Here is a 17,022-nt window from a genome sequence, read left to right on the forward strand (position 1 = left end):
CCCTGATATGCATACAGGCCCTGGGTGATTCCTAAGGCAATGGAGCAATGCCTCCTCACCAGTGGAGAATGAGCCTGAGACATGTTGGTTAGTCTGAGACAACCTGGAGGAGTATTCATGGATCAATACGGGATTGAAGTGAATTGGGGTGTCTTCATTCAGACGTAGGGGGCAAGTAAATTCGAATTAAGAATAAGAAGGCCAATCATGGAGAGAAGATGCAAACCCTCTTCTTTGTTTGCTGCTATTTTCCCAAAGTCAAAGCTGCTATTTCACTCAACCCCAGAATTGCTGTAGGCAATTTGGATGAGGAAAAAGTATTGTAGGTTTACATGAATTTAAATTTCACTCCTCAATACTACAGTTCTTATTTAGAGAGAGAGAGAGAGAGAGAGAGAGAGAGAGAGAGAGAGAGAGAGAGAGAGAGAGAGAGAGAGAGAGAGAGAGAGAGAGAGAGAAATGTGCGATTGCTTAGACATGCGCATGCATGGACATAAGCGGACATGCGCATGAGCGAACATTTGTGAGCATGGGCATGCCCGGGCATGCACAGCAGAGACCCTAAGACCAGCTGGCTGGTGGGAGGGGGGGCATCCCAACACCAGCAGCGCAGCAAAAGGTAAGATCTTTTTCTTTCGTGAGCTTCTGTTTTGTCGTTTGCAGGGAAACAGAAGCTCACGAAAGAAACGCCACGGAGATCTGATCTGGGGAGATGGCGCATGTGCCAGCAGAGAGGGCTCTGCATGTCACCTCTGGCACTTGTGCCATAGGTTCACCATCACGGACCTAAACAAAAATGGTATCATTATTGTTCAGGTTCTTAGATAGCATATAAAATAAAATTATATGTATTTTGATGTTATAATCTTATCCCTATCTTGTACATGAAATACAGGAATTTTTAAAAACATTAAAACATTTCATTTATATCATAATCAGTGAAAATCCAAATTAATACACAAGTAAGAAACAGTCCCAAATGTGCTTTTTTTCCCCAGAGGCAACTGGACTTTCTGGTTTTTCTTTGAAGACATTTCGCTTCTCATTCAAGAAGCTTCTTCAGCTCTGAATGGATGGTGGGGACCTACATGGCATTTGTTTCTTAGTCTGGTCTACTTTGTAGGGTTGCTATACACAGCTATTACTTCTAAGGCAACTACAATATACGTCAGGATTATAATCAGTCCCATATCTTTCAGAGTCTGAAGAAGATTCTTGGATGAGAAGCGGAACATCTTCAAAGAAAAACCAGATAGTCCAGTTGCCTCTTGAAAAAAGCACCTTTGGGACAACCCTGACCTGGATGACTGAGAATCTCCATAGACATTTAAGGAAGGAACAGCTCACTTCAGTAAAATGGATTGACTCTCCTCAAGTTCAGGTGGAGTATAAACAATTAACTGTTAACTGTAGAAATAGAAATTAGCATATTACAAGTATTTTAAAGATGCTATTTTGAAAACTATTGATATGCATAAAAATGCACTGGTTGAAATAGAATATATTTTTCAGTTGAACCCTGTTTTTTAATACATGGTATTTTTGCACTCATTTTCCATCTATCCACCAAAAATAAAGCACTAGCAAAGTTCACGCAAAACTTTTCAAGAATTAATCTCTAATTACAGTATTTAATTAGAAGATCAGCATATAACCTTGGAGTGGTAGACTGCCAGGTGCATTTATACACTGCAGGCTAAAGGCCCCAAGGGTCATAAAAAGTGTGCTTCCCCTAATTTAACAATTATAGGTTCATCTTAACTTTTAAAAAGTTGTTAAGGGCTTGCAGTTCAGTATCAAGTATGAATCAACTCTTCCTTCCTAAAATAAAATTTCCTTCCAAAAGAATAAACAGAAGAGATTCTATAGGGACTTGTCAAAGTGAGTAAGTGGACTGCATAATAATTGCAATCTATAAAATGATGCATATTAAAATTGGAACTATCTGTGATTATTCTTGAAAAATCTTGAATTCAGCTGAACAGCCTCGTGAAAAAAATCAGCTCAGTTAGATGTCACCCAATGATAATATAGACCAGAGGTCTTCAAACTTGGCAACTTTAAGACTTGTGGACTTCAACTCCCAGAATTCTCGGAGTTGAAGTCCACAAGTCTTAAAGTTGCCAAGTTTGGGGACCCCTGATATAGAAAATTCCCATCATCTTGATATTTTCTCAGGGACAACCTGTAAAGGTTCCAAGGGCATTCCAACAATCAGTTTAATTCTGTCCATTCACCTTATCTTCCCATTCTTCTATTTCTCTAAATCTCCCAAGAATCATTCTTTCTAGTCCATGTTTTTCTCTCATCACAAGGTCAAGGTTTTGACTGCTGAGCATTATCTCAATGAATTAATCTGTCTTTATTTTGTCCAGGACTGATCAGTAATTATCCCCAGGAATATAATTTGCCTATTTGTTTTTATTAGACCTCTTATTAAACTACTAAACTACCCTAGTCCAAATTATTCTGGACACATCCACAGAATTAAAAACAATAGTTGCATACAACCAAAGCATCCACAAACTATTAAGGGGACAAAGCCATTAATCAGTATATTTAACAACACAAGGGGCCTGTCCATCCCTTTCAACCCTGATTACTCTTGAAGAATGCCAATGCCAATGACATTCATGTGGTGCTCCAGTTATTTTGGGATTACACCCAAGGCACCTCTTACTGTTGGTAATATCTTTGCTTTCTTTTGCCATAGTCATTCTACTTCTATTCGTAGAGCTTTTGTGATTTTCTCTTTTATTCTGATGGGTCCAGATATTGCAATTATCATCATCATCATCATCATCATCATCATCATCATCATCATCATCACAGTCAGCTATCTGTCTACCTATCAGTCCTTAACAAGGACCTGGGATAGGCAGATCTGGATGTTTGATGATGTTCAAATTACAGTTGCAGGATGGAAGCTGTTCCCAGTAAAGCCACCTTTTGCAATTGACTAATGGTGAATTTGTCAATGGCAATGGTGTTCAAGTGGTGCTCCAGTTGTTTTGGGATTGCACCCAAAATGCCTATTACTATTGGTACTACCCTTGCTTACCTTTGCCCCAGTCATTCTATTTCTAATTGTAGGTCTTTATATTTTGTCATCTTCTTCAGTTCTTTCTATTCTGGTGTCTCCCAGGCACTGCCACATCCACTATCCAGACGTTTTTGTCTTTCTTATTGACTATTGTTAAGTCCCGGTGTCTTAACAATCAAACAGGTCCTGTTTGGATTCTAAATTCCCAGAGCAATTTAGCTTTCATCATCATCATTATTATTATTAATCATCGCACAGTCAGACAGATATTCAGACAGGATTTGGCATTTTTGTCTACCTATTGGGTCCTTACCAAGGAGCTGGGGATAAGCATTTCTGGGTGTTTGATGGTGTTACCAAAATCATTGCAGGATGGAAGCTGTCCCCAGTAAATTTGCAATTGAAATTGTTGTTGCTGCTGCTGCTGTTATTCTCTTCTATTTTTTAAAATTTAACTAATATATTTTGACACCAATAATTCATTATTTTATATCCTACAAACTACATCTAGAAGTAGCCTGGTTAACTGGATTGCAGCTCTCCATTTTTAGAATTTATATTACTTTCTTAGTACATAGTTGGGATTCTGGTGTTATCAATACAATAGAGTCTGTATCTTGTTTTTGGAACAAGTATTAGCAATGAATAAGCAATCATCTTTGCAACACTCTACTATCTATCCCTTGCATTATTTACCAAGTTCACATCTTCCTGGTTCCTCCATTAGTTCAACTTCTGCATTCCAAACAGCCATTAGTAATATATCCTTTTTAGATGGAGCATTTGGCATGATTTGAATTTCCCAATGACTTTCATGCTGAATTTGTAGTACAGCTATACTGTATACACACACACAAAGTTAATGCTTACTGGATATCCACTAATTCTTCTAGATATGAGCCTATCATTTATTGAACTATAGTCAGTGGTGGGATTCAAATAATTTAAAACCGGTTCTCTGCCCTAATGATTTCTTCCAACAACCAGTTCACCAAACTGCTTAGAAAGTTAATAACCAATTATCCCAAAGTGGTGCGAACTGGCAGAATCTCACCACTGACTATAACCAATCACATATGTCCTTTCTGAGCATCATTGCCACTCTGTGCCTTCATGTGCACTCATGTTATTAATAAGTGTACTGTGTAATCATATAATTTAAATAGCCAATTCTGATCCACTTAAATTCATTCATTCCTAAAGCTTCGAATTTGATACGTATTATTTCTTTTTTGATAACTCTGCACCATTTATTTTTTTAAAATAGAATATTTCATGCCTGAGATAAGAAATCGGAAAATTATCTTGCATACTTATTTTTATAAATATTTATATGCTGTAATTCTGCATTTATAGTTGGAAAAAATATAAAGAAAAACCTCAAAGCATCAAGAGATATTAGTATACCTCTACAAGAAGAGGATAAAACAATTAAGGGCAATTTAGTTTTTATCTAAATTTAAAGTTTTTAAATTACTTTACCTGACTTTGGTGAAGGACTACAATCCATACCATCTGGACAAAAAATGGTGCTACAACACTATATTTGGTATGGAATAAGTGGAAAACTTTTACTCCTTTATTCATCAGTCTAACATCAATACCTGGGAAGATACTGGAAAAATAATTTAAAAAAACAGATCTGTGAACATCAAGAAACAAATAGAGTCATAATTAGGAGCCAGCATGAGTTTGTTAAAAACAGATCATGCCAAACCAATCTTACTTCATTCTTTGACAAAGTGACTAAATTAGTAGACCAGCGAAATGCTATGGACATAGTATACTTAGATTTCAGTAAGGCATTTGACAAAGTAGACTACAGCTCACTCTTGGTAAGCTAGAAAAATGTGGGTTAGACAGCATCACCATCAGATGAATTTGTAACTGCCTGACAAACCCTAACTCAACAAGTCATCCTTAATGGTACTACATCTACATGGAGGGAAGTAAGCAGTGGGGTACCACAAGGTTCCATCTTAGGCCCAGTTCTCTTCAATATCTTCATAAATGACTTAGATGAGGGAATAGAAGGGGAACTTATCAAATTTGAGGAAGACACTAAGGTGGTGGGAATAACCAACAACCCAAGAGACAAGCTTAGGATCCAAAAAGATCTTGACAGACTTGAACAATGGGCCCTATCCAACAAGATGAAACATGGATTTACACCTACGCAGGAAAAACCAAAGGTACAAGTGGCTTGGCTTGGTGTGGGGGGGGGAGGGTACTCATAGGCATCCTGCCATAAAAAGAAGGAGGGGAGAGGATGAAAGGGCAATAAAGCTTGTGTATACATGATAGGAGATCGGGAGTGGGGAATGACAGATGATAAGGACCAGAACAGTTGGATCCTGTTTATACTAGCATGTCAGGGACCCTGAGAAATATGCAGTTTACCTCCAAATATCTCAGAGTTCTCAAAACATATTGGAAAGCTTGGGTTGGCTGGAAATGGACTGGTCACTGGAGGGAGGGGGAACCTATACTGTACCTTATTTTTGTATCTAGTGAGTGTGGGAGATTTCAGAACTGACTTGGCTTTACTGCAATCAACATCCTTAATAAAGGAACCCTTTCCTTTAACCAAATGAAGTTGAAGGCCTTTCTTTCCTAAGGGATCAGATTGGGGCAGATTTGACATGACTGGATTATCTTGAAGAGGCCATATAGAGACTCATGAGCATAGATAAACTTTTTAATATGTCTAAAGATATTAATATCAAGAGAGAGACAGCCAGCTACTTCTATTTTTAAACAATGATCTGAAAATTTACAGAAGCAAAATAGGCAAAAATTATGTAAAAATGAATTGAATCTTCATTACCCGTGGCTCTTTATATTAGCATTATGAAGCCAAACATAATTAATTTTATAGGAATTTTTCCAGACTATGACTCTTATGCACTGTTTAGATATTCCTTCCAGTTTAATATATTAAAATTATCCAACCTAATATACAAATGTATATTTGTAATTATATTTTTTAGCATTTGTAAGTATATTTGCATAATGTTTAACTTAGAACAAACATAAAATGCATCCATTTTATCCTTATTTGGTAATGTAATTGATCCAGATGGAGATCACATAATGAAAGGGGTGTCACCATGGCATTATACAGCCAATTTAGCTTGTTGGCAAGATTGCTAAAAACAAACAAAGCCAACTGAGACTGGAAAGAGCAGAGGATACGCACTCACAAGCAATGCAGATCCCAGTTACCTATACTGTGTTCAAATGGAGACATGGGGGGGGGGAGGAATGAAAAGAAGGAAAAAAATACATCTTATTTTTTTATTTTATATTTATAAATTTTTATTTTAAACACATAAGCACATCAACAAAAACAAACACATAACTTAAAAACAACATAGGAACAATAAGTTCCATCATATATCATACCGCAGTTCCGAATCGGTTTCTTTGCAGTTAGTGTTTTCCCTACTATACATTTCTATCTTGCGTTCATAATCTACTTATTCGTTATCCATTTTTATGTACATTTCTTAATTTATTTAAACTTAGCTACTTATGACCAAATATTATTTACCTATATTATGCTTTATATTTTTACTGTCATTTATTCTCTTACATACAGTTATAGATATACATTCACATAATTATTCTTTTTCTTTGCCATTCTTATATTATTATTATTCCATTTGAAAGGTTATAAGGTATAGTTTAAAATGCTTTGTTTACCATCCTTCGCACCTGCTAAGACACCACCTTGTTTTCTCTTTCTTTTCTTTTCTCCTTCCCTTCCTTCTCTACTTCCTTCCTTCCTCTTCTCCATCCCCTTCTTCCTTCCCTTACCTCTTCCCTACTCCTACCCTTTTGCTTCTCCTTCCTACCTTCTCTCCTACTCTTTCTTTCTCTTCCTCCCTCCTCTTCTTCTTTTTCTCTCCCTTCCACCCACCTTCCCTTACCTCTTTCTTCTTCCCTTACCTCTCCTCCACACTTCTTCTTCCTACTATCTCTCCTTCTATTCCTCTCCCTTCTACCCTCCACTCCTTTCCTTTCCTTCGTTCCTCCATTCCCTACTTCCTTCCTCCCCTCCTTTCCTTCCTTCTTCCCTTCCTTTCTTTTTCTATTGTTATAGGTGTCTCTTTTAGATCCCAGTTCATGTTTTCTTGGGGATGGTATTTCCACACACCCATTTTTGTTTCATATCATTTCCTTTTTTCTTTAGGGTTCTACAGTCTATCTTCCAGCTATCATCCTGATTTGAATTCACCAATCTTGACCCCCTTGTTTTACTCATAATTATTATTTTTGAGTGTTATTCTATTTTTTCATTGCTTTTTTTATTCCTTTGCTCCATCCAACTATACCAATTATCCCATATCCGATAGAATTCTGATTCTTCCTGTCAGATGCGTCTTCATTTAATAATCAGGAAAGAAACCACTCAACTCCATTTGTTTGAAATCAAGTGTACTTTTACTAATTATAAACGAACAGTAGCAAAGCTAAGCTGAATCTGGTTAATTAGGCGCGAAAGCAAAGAATATCATGTATAATTCAATCCCTTCCCCTTGGCACCCCAGTCCATAGTCCAATTATAATGTACCCAACTGTCAGGTGGGAGATAACTTCAAAAGACATCACCAGAATGGAATGCCGGACAGTTAACCTTGGCAGGAAACTCCCTTCCTCCACATGCGCAGTAAGATGGTCAGGTCAGCATCTAGAATCTTCCTCCAGCACATCATGATTCCCCTCCCAAATACCATGTCGTTCCCCCCCCCCCTTACAATGGCAGCCGAAGCAGCAGCAAAGCAGAGGCTGACACTTCCTTTCCCTGTATTTCTTTCATAAATTTATCTATTTCGGCACATCTTATTACATCCTGACAAACATCTTTGTCAAATCAATTTCAAAATTGGTTCTGCCCATGAAAAAATACCACAGACTACTTACTACATGAGGTGTTTCAGATAATTGGGTGTGAATCTGTACTGTTTCCATTATCTTTGTATTCAAAATCAAAACTCAAATGGAATTCATATAGAGTTTTACTGATTTTTTTAAATACATGTAAACATAGCAGATAAACAATGCAAATCAATAGCTATGTCAAAAAGCTCAGTTGACCCGAACGGACTACATGTTACTTATCTGGTAAATCAACAGCAAATAAGCCACAATGGCTGGGTCAAACAAGAGCCAGAAATTTCTGATACTGTGCAAGTTCTTGCAAAAATGACTGAGTGATTATCCCGCCTTACCCTTTAAAGCAGGGGTCTCCAACTTTGGCAACTTTAAGCCTGGAAGCCTTGCTTGCTGGGGGATTCTGGGAGTTGAAGTCCATCAGGTTTAAAGTTGCCAAGGCTGGAGACCCCGGCTTTAAAGAATATTTTTTTAGAAAAAGTTTTAAAAAAACCAAAAAAACAGGAAGTCCAGTCAGAATTAGTTGCCAGATTGACTGAGCTGAAGGGGCTTCCTCATTCTTGCCCCCTTTCTTCCCAGCCTCACAAGCAAGTGGGGCTGTGGTGAGGTTGTAAAAAGCAGGAACAGTGAGAGGAGATTCCTAGAGCAACTCAGGGGCTGTTTTTGATTTCTTCTCTGTGACCAATAGTAGGAGGAGCGGACTTGCCCTTTGGCTTCTATTAGAATGGCTGGGGAACCTTTAGTTAACCCCAGACCACCATGGCTATTTAGGGCTGAAATCTCAGTTCAACTAATCCCAGCATTAATTGGGTTATAGTATTATTTGCAAAGCTAAACACACCACGAGCCGTGCACGTCCAGCCAATTAACAAAATTAAACCCAAGCTTTTTAATCCTTTCTAAGCTCTCACTTAAAATTCAACAATCTAAACTTCCATTCATGAAAGTCATTGACAACTCTTTTGCTGTAGCAATGGTGCAGCAGGGTAACTCTTACCACCACCACCAACAACAACAACCTATGAGAGTAAACAGCCTCTACTGCCCACCCAAGACGTGGGCGGATTTTATAGTACTGGAATTGCTCTGGGACTGCAAATGATGGACGCCCCAGAAGCACTGCTGAAAACAGAGATCTTAATTCTTTATACAGTAATGCCAAGCAACAATAATATTTTTTGAAGTCTTTTTCAATGAGTGATGGTAATAGCCATGTAATCAAAGTCACTTCTATCATATTCTCTAAATCGGTGGTTCTCAATCTTTTCTTCACCATGTTGTTATTGTTTTTAATTGCAAAGTCATGTCTGACCCATCCCGACCCCATGGACAATGTTCCTCCAGGCCTTCCTGTCCTCTACCATCCTCTGGAGTCCATTCAAGCTCACACCAGCTGCTTCAGTGACTCCATCCAGCCACCTCATTCTCTGTCGTCCCCTTCTTTTGCCCTCCATCTTTCCCAGCATTAGGCTCTTCTCCAGGGAGTCCTTCCTCACTGGAAAAGAGTCTAATGCTCTTCTCCATGTTCTTCACCATGGACCTCCTCGCCGTTACATCATGTGAGATGATTGTCCGCAATGCTCTGCCTGAGGACTTTATTGCCCACAAGCCAGGGCTTATTGCTGCTTTCCTCACTGGAAAAGAGCCTAATGCTCTTCTCCATGTTCTCCGTGTTCTTCACCATGGACCTCCTTTAAATGTCTTTTTTGGCCACAGACCACCAAAATTTATCTCAAGGCTTAAACCACGCAGGCCTTCATGGATTCTCCGTGATAATGTCGCTGCTTCTAAGGGGTCCACAGACCGCAGACTGAGATCCATTGCCCCAGGTACTTGCCAAAGAGCCATCAGCCTTTTCAACTCTAGGAGGAGATGTTCTGGTTCTCTCACAATTCACTATGATGAACCGGGAATTGGGGGGGGGGGGCTGCAGAAAACTGACTGGTCATGGGAGAAATGGAATTAAAATGAATTACATGAATTGAGAGCTAGATCAGTATAGTGGTTACCGCATCAGGTTACAAATTGGGATAATGTGAGTTCTATTCCCATGCGAGGCACAAAGCCAGCTGGGTCGCCTTGGACTAGTCATTTTCTAAGCTCTAGAAAGGAAGCAATGGCAAATCACTTCTGAAAAAATCTTAACAAGAAAACTGCAGAGTCTTGTTGAGGCAGTGCCTTAGAAATCGACGTGACTGAATGGGAAAAAGAAAAAAAAATCCTCCATACTTCTCAAAATATTACCTTCAGCATTGGGATATGCTGAAGCTAAAAATACAAGATTCACATGATCTAAGCGAAAGAAATACAGCTGCATGCAAGCCATATAACCACTAGATCCATTGCCTCCGAGGGCCACAACCCCCTCATGCTAACACAGCCAGGACACAGAGAGAAAAGGCTGGGAGCAGCCCACATCATCAACCACAGGCTGAGCAGCCAAGCATTGCCAGCAGGGCTGCAACAGAGCTGCCAGTAAAAATACACTCTTAAATAAAATCTGTCAAGGACAGCGCAGCTTCCCACCCCCAGCTTTCATGATTATATTAAAAGGGTCAGATTTTTCTCTAGCTGCTAGTTCCAGAAATTCCAGAAAGACTGAGCTTTTAATTAAACATTTGTCTTAGAAAGCATAAAGTATAATACAAATAATTTTTCAGAAAGAATCTGCTCAAATAGCTAGCCATGGCCCATCTAGATTACCCTAGTGACATATAGACGGTAAATTAACTAGCACATTAAAAAAAATCTTAATCTCTGCATCCCAGACAAGGAATATGAGTGATGTAAGGTTTAGATCTTCTTGCAACGCAACACAAATGTAGACAATCCTTAGATGGCAGCAGAGAACTACAGAAAACACTAACTCTTTCCTGGCATCTAGGGGACATCCATATTGCTGAATGCCAAAACAAACTTCATGTCATCAAGACAAAAGGCAAGGGTCTGCCTTTCAAGGAAAAGATCTGCTTAAGAAAAGCAAATATGTTATGCATCAACTTCTGAAAGCTCCAAGGAATTATTGGAAGTTTTTAGCTAAGGAAAATTAATTACCAATATTTGCCAATGTGGTTGGCAGGGCTTGGCAAGCTAAGCATCGTTTTCAAGAATAACCTCCCCGTGCCTGAAACATTTTCTATCAGTGTGTGCTACGTGTTTAAACATATGCCAGCAAAACATGGACACTAACCTCACAATCGATAAAGCTACAAGTGGCGCAAAAGCCATGGAAAAGATACATGCTCGGCATCAAAAAGACCTGCACATGGATTAGAGAGCAACCATACATGATATCATCAAGACAGTAAAAGAACTGAAATGGAAATGGGCTAGTCACATAGTAAGAATTGATGGCAAGTGGACTAAGACAGTCATAGAATGGATTCCACTTGATAAAAAGCACCCACAAAAGAGATCTAAAACAACATCAGCAAGTATTGCAGGCCCAACAGAAACTTCAAGACCATATTGGTTGGAAACATGTGGAAAAGGCCTTCATCCTGCAGTTGATAGACAATGGCTAGAAGGATGATTCTAACCAACTTAGTTGACAACTTTGTCATCCAAAAGTTAGAGAGGGAACTAGAGGTAAAGCTATACTGGACCTAATTCTTACTAATACAGAAGAAGTTGAAGTCACCTGAACTCTGGGCAAGAGTGACCATGTCATATTAAATTCAATATAAGGCAAATACAAGCAACAGAATATAATCCAACTTTAAAAGAGCTGATTTTAATAAACTCAGAGAGACCCTAAGGTAAATTCCATGGATAAAAATCCTAAAAAAGAGAACTCAAGAAGCATGGCAAACTCTGAAAAATATGATCATAAAAGCTCAGTAGTCCAGCACAATACCACTGAAAAACAAAAACAAGAAATCTAAGAAGAAATCAACATGGTTGCAGAAATATCTCTCTTGATAAACTGAAAGACAAAAAGGATAAGTACAAAAATTGGAAAGTGGGACATATAACTAAGGGAGAATATCAGCAGATAGCCCGAATTTGCAAAGATGAAGTCGGGAAAGCCATGGCTCAGGATGAACAAAGACTTGCAATGAAAGTCAAAGATAATTTTAAAAAATTATTTCAACATATAAATAACAAGAAAAAGTCAAGGAAACAGTCACTCCACTAAAAAGAGAAGATCGTAAGGAAGTAACAGGCAGTAGAGAGAAAGCAGAACTGCTTAAGTAATTTTTTGCATCAGTCTTCACACAAAAAGGAACTATAGCCCAATTGATCAAAAACATAACTGTAAAAAACAGACTATAAATAAAAATTAAAATAAGCAAGAAAATAATAATAATAATCGAACACCTGTCTGATCTTGCTGAATATAAATTACTGGGATGACTGATGGATTACATTCAGGAATTCTGAAAGAACTGGCAGAACCATTGTACCATATCTTTCAAAAATCCTGGAGCACCAGGGAACTACCAGAGAATTGGAAAAGACCTGAAGTGGTTCCCATCTTCAAAAAAAAGGAGGGCGGGCAGACCCAGGAAACTACAGACCACTCAGCCTATCATCAATACCTGGGAAGATATTGGGGAAGGGGGGGAATAAAAAAACAGATCTGCAAATATCTAGAAACAAATACAGTTATAACTAGAAGCCAGCATGGGTTTGTTAAAAACAGATCATGTTAAACTAATCTTATTTCATTCTTTGATAAAGTGACTAAATTAGTAGACCAGCGAAATGCTGTGGACATAGTATACTTAGACTTCAGCAAGGCATTCAACAAAGTAGACCACAACCTACTTCTTGATAAACTAGAAAAACGTGGGATAGACAGCATCACCATCAGATGAATTTGTAACTGGCTGACAAATCGTACTCAATGAGTTGTCCTTAATGGTACTACATCTACATGGAGGGAAGTAAGCAGTGGAGTACCACAAGGTTCCATTTTAGGCCAATTATTCTTCAGTATCTTCATAAATGACTTAGATGAGGGAATAGAAGGAGAACTCATCAAATTTGCAGAAAATACTAAAGTGGTGGGAATAGCCAACACCCCAGAAGATCCAAAAAGATCTTGACAGTCTTGAACAATGAGCCCTATTCAACAAGATGAAATTTAATGTGGAGAAAAGCAAGGTTTTACACCAAGGCAGGAAAAACCAATGGTAAAATACTGATTAGGAGAAATCTGGCTCAAAACAGTAATTGTGAGAGGGACGTTGGATGATCAGTTAAACATGAGCCAACAGTGCGTAGCAGCAGGCAAAAAAGCTAATGCAATCTTTGGTTGTATAAACAGAGGCACAGAATCAGAATCACAGCAAGTATTAGTACTGCTTTATAAATCTTTAGTAAGATCACACCTGGAATACTGCATGTAATTTTTGTTACCACATCACAAAAAGATGTTAAGACTTTGGAACAGGTGCAAAAAACAACAACTTAAATGTATGAACCTCAGTTGCAGGATTTGGGTTTGGCTAATCTACAGAATAGAAGGACTAGTGGTGATATATTAGCAGTATCCCAATATTTGAGAGGTTGCCACAAAGAACAGCAGGTCAAGTTATTTTCCAAAGCACAAGAGGGCAGGACAAGAAACAATGGATGGATCACGGAGAGAAGCAACCAGGAATTAAGAACTTCCTAACAGTGAGAACCATTTGATCAGCTTGCCCTCAGAAGTTGTGGGTGCTGCATTATGGAGGTTTTGAAGAGACTGGACAGTCACTTGTCTGAAATGGTATAGGGTCTCTTGCTTGAGCAGGGAGTTGGACTAGAAGACCTCAAAGCTTCCTCCCCGCTCTATTCTAACTGATTGATGATAATGAGGATGAAGATGATGAGTCACAAAATATGCCTTTTGCATACTTCTGGTTTAATGAATGTTCTGGACAACTATGGAAGAAAAGTGTTGCATTTTTTTTGTTCTGATGCAAAACTATTTTTGCTGAGTTAAATAGTAATTTTCTATTGATCTGTTAATTTCCATTATTCCCAATTAAAATAAATCAGTTAAATCAGGGACCGCCTTGTTTGCATAGTTAAAGCAGCAGAGATCATCGGAATTAGTCTGGAAGGATTCCCATACATGGTCTGGTTCATTTCTTTACTTGGAGGAATGAGATTAGAAGGAAAGCAATGCACTGCTTGTACTGTATCCTCTCCAAGCTTATATTAATTTGGGAAAGAGAGAGGATCTAGCCTGGGGTAACTGAAAAGAGCTGTTTCTGAACTGCCATAACCCATCATTCTGAGATGTTCATAGCTGTTGCGACATGTGCCATGAAGACAAATTTAAGGAACAAAATCTTAACAGAAGCTTCACCAAGACATGGGTGTGATATAGAGTTCATCAAGACTCCAGAAGGCATGACAATAAAGTACAGAAAACCAACCTACTTTCAGAAGTAATGGGCCTCTTGCTACTCATTTTTAGGCTTTGATGGAGAGAGTATAACATGGTTTTGCCTACTCTCAGGTTCTTTGCTTCTGGCTTTTGCTTTAGCAACTGCACTAAACTTTAGACCAGGGGTGTCCAAACTTGGGACCTTTAAGACTGCTGGACTTCACAGCTGGCTGGGGAATTCTGGGAGTTGAAGTCCACAAGTCTTAAAGTTCCCAAGTGTGGACACCCCTGGTTTAGACGGAGAATCTGTGAACAATAGTCAGGATGCCTATTTAATCTTCTGCAATGCAGATCTCAGGCTACTGAGGGAGCAGTTGCCCAGTCATCTAGCCACAAATCTAACCTAGAAATATCAATAAGTGGCTATGGGTTTTGATTTCAAAACCCTCTGGAGACATCAAGCTGACTATTCCAAGAAGAAAGCTGACTTGACTAAGTTACCATGCAGCAATTAACATGTTTTTCACAAGATTCCAGTCCAGAACAGGGTTTACTAAGAGAAGCTTATTGCAGCTAGAATAATTTCCTCTGTGCTAACATTCCAAATATGTGGATAGTTTCATCTGAACTTCTGATGAATTGATTTAATGAAGCAGGGTATGATTTCTTTTGTTTTATTCTATAAATATTAATTCATATTTATATCATATTTATGGTAAATAGAATAAATCCTTACCTCAAAATCCCAATCTCACATAATTATAAGAAAAATGTACCATAGCATATGCTCTTATTTTTATTAACCACTCAGTATTAGCACATATGCATATTGAGGTATAGTAAAAGCTGCCTTAAGGAGAGATTAAACTGGGAAGATGGGGCTTGATCTTTACTCATACACAAAACTGGCTAAATGCTTAATAGTGCATGTTTAACCGAGCTTAACTACATAATTGTTCAATTAAATTTTATACCTTTTTGAATGTTAAAACATGTGATACCTAGAAAATAAAGCAATTTGACTATAGTGTTTGCTTTCACAGAGGTTAAAAGTGTTGATCTATTTAATTACACAAACAAAATTGAAAAGAAATTTCATTTTGCATTCACATAACTCTAAACTATTACAACCATCCTCTTTATATTCCATGAATTGATGACAAGGCAGCGATTTCTCTTGGGTGTCCATTTATACCTGTACCCCATATATACCACTGAAGACTAGACCCTCTGTCCCACTCTTTACCTTTGATTCTAATTGATCAACGCTTGTACGTATTATAATAACAATTCTTTAAGAAATTAGGATGTTGTTCTTCCTTCTCCTAGTATTCACCAACAGCCAGTCCTTGGAAATTTTATAAATAAATGACTCAACTGCATGGAAGAAAGAATCTATATGCTATCAGAATCCTTTTATCTGTTTGTAACATTCAATTGGGCCAAATGGTACATCACAGGGCAACAATTAGGGCAACAAGATATCTCCAAAGGGCTAACTTAAAAGAATGTGTCCAAAATCCAGGGACCAATATCCTTGTGGGATTAACATTTGGCAAAGGATCACACTTCATTTCTCAGAGACCTACAGCTTGCATGGCACAAGGGAAGATTTAACAGACAGATTAACAGAGTTGGAAGGGACCTTATAGGTTGGTGATGGTGAACCTTTTTGTAAAGGTGTGCCAAAATTGTGCATGCATGTGCTATTGTGTGTGCATGCCCACACCCACAATTCAATGCATCCCACCTACCTATGCATGCATGCATGACACCCCCCCCCCCCCCCCGTGCATGGGGCGGACGTTTTCACCCTAGCCAGGCTCCAGAGGCTTTCCTGAAGCCTGGGAAGGTCAAAAATCGGGCTCAATGGGCCAACCAGAAGTTCATTTCTGAACTTCAACCAGAAGTTCGTTTCTGAACTTCGGTTGGCCTGTTGGGCCTGTTTTTCACCCTCCCCAGGCTCCAGAGACTTTCCTGAAGCCTGGGGAGGGTGAAATGGACTCTCCCGGCCTTCAAGGAGGCTACAAATCAGCTGAAGCTGATGGCTCGAGTGACAGCAAATATGGCTCTGCATGCCACCTGTGGCACACGTGCCTTAGGTTCACCATCATGGTTATAGGTCATCTAGTCCAACTCCCCGCTCAAGCAGGAGACCCTCCACCATTTCTGACAAATATCTACGTCATCTTTATTGCCTCCCTCTGTGCACAACTTGCTGGTGGCAAGGCCGCAATTGGCTGCTTTGGAAACAAGCCCAAAATTCGATATCTCTTTAACAGCAATGGGCATCAAGAGAGAGACTCGGATGCCAGATAGGCCTGATTGGGGAACATGGCAGTCAATAGGTGAGTTTTGTTCCTCCTCTTCCTCCAATATGGGTGCAGTTCTTGATCATGAACAATTGGGTTCTTTCCACATATAATACAGACTGGGCCATTTCCCCTCCAGAGATGGTATTCTATTTTCTTCACTACCAGTTCGGTAGCGGGAGCATGTGCGCAGAAGGTCCTTGATGATGTCAGGGTGGGTGGGTGGAGCTTTGTGCCGCCGCCACTACCGGTTTGCCCGAACTGGTGCAAACCAGCAGCATACCACCACTGCTCCCCTCGACTCTCAGCGGAGTCTTCAGCTACTCAGCTAAGCTGTGGAACTACCTGCTACTTTACACAAGTTAGGGGGAACAAAGGGAACACAAGGTTCCCTAGAAATATGGGGTTTTAATGCCTCCCCTGAAAGGACTGAATGAATTAGTGTCTGT

The 17,022-nt window shown here is 39.0% G+C and overlaps 1 protein-coding gene across 21 annotated transcripts in view; it reads right to left on the bottom strand.

The window, feature by feature from the left end:
* Positions 1-17,022, bottom strand: part of CAMK2G (calcium/calmodulin dependent protein kinase II gamma) — a 191,982-nt gene that overhangs the window by 74,570 nt on the left and 100,390 nt on the right. The window lies entirely within an intron of this gene.

Source organism: Thamnophis sirtalis, unplaced genomic scaffold, assembly GCF_051295495.1.
Source record: "Thamnophis sirtalis isolate CommonGarterSnake01/CBP01778 unplaced genomic scaffold, rThaSir2_p1.2 scaffold_15, whole genome shotgun sequence".
NCBI lineage: Eukaryota > Metazoa > Chordata > Lepidosauria > Squamata > Natricidae > Thamnophis > Thamnophis sirtalis.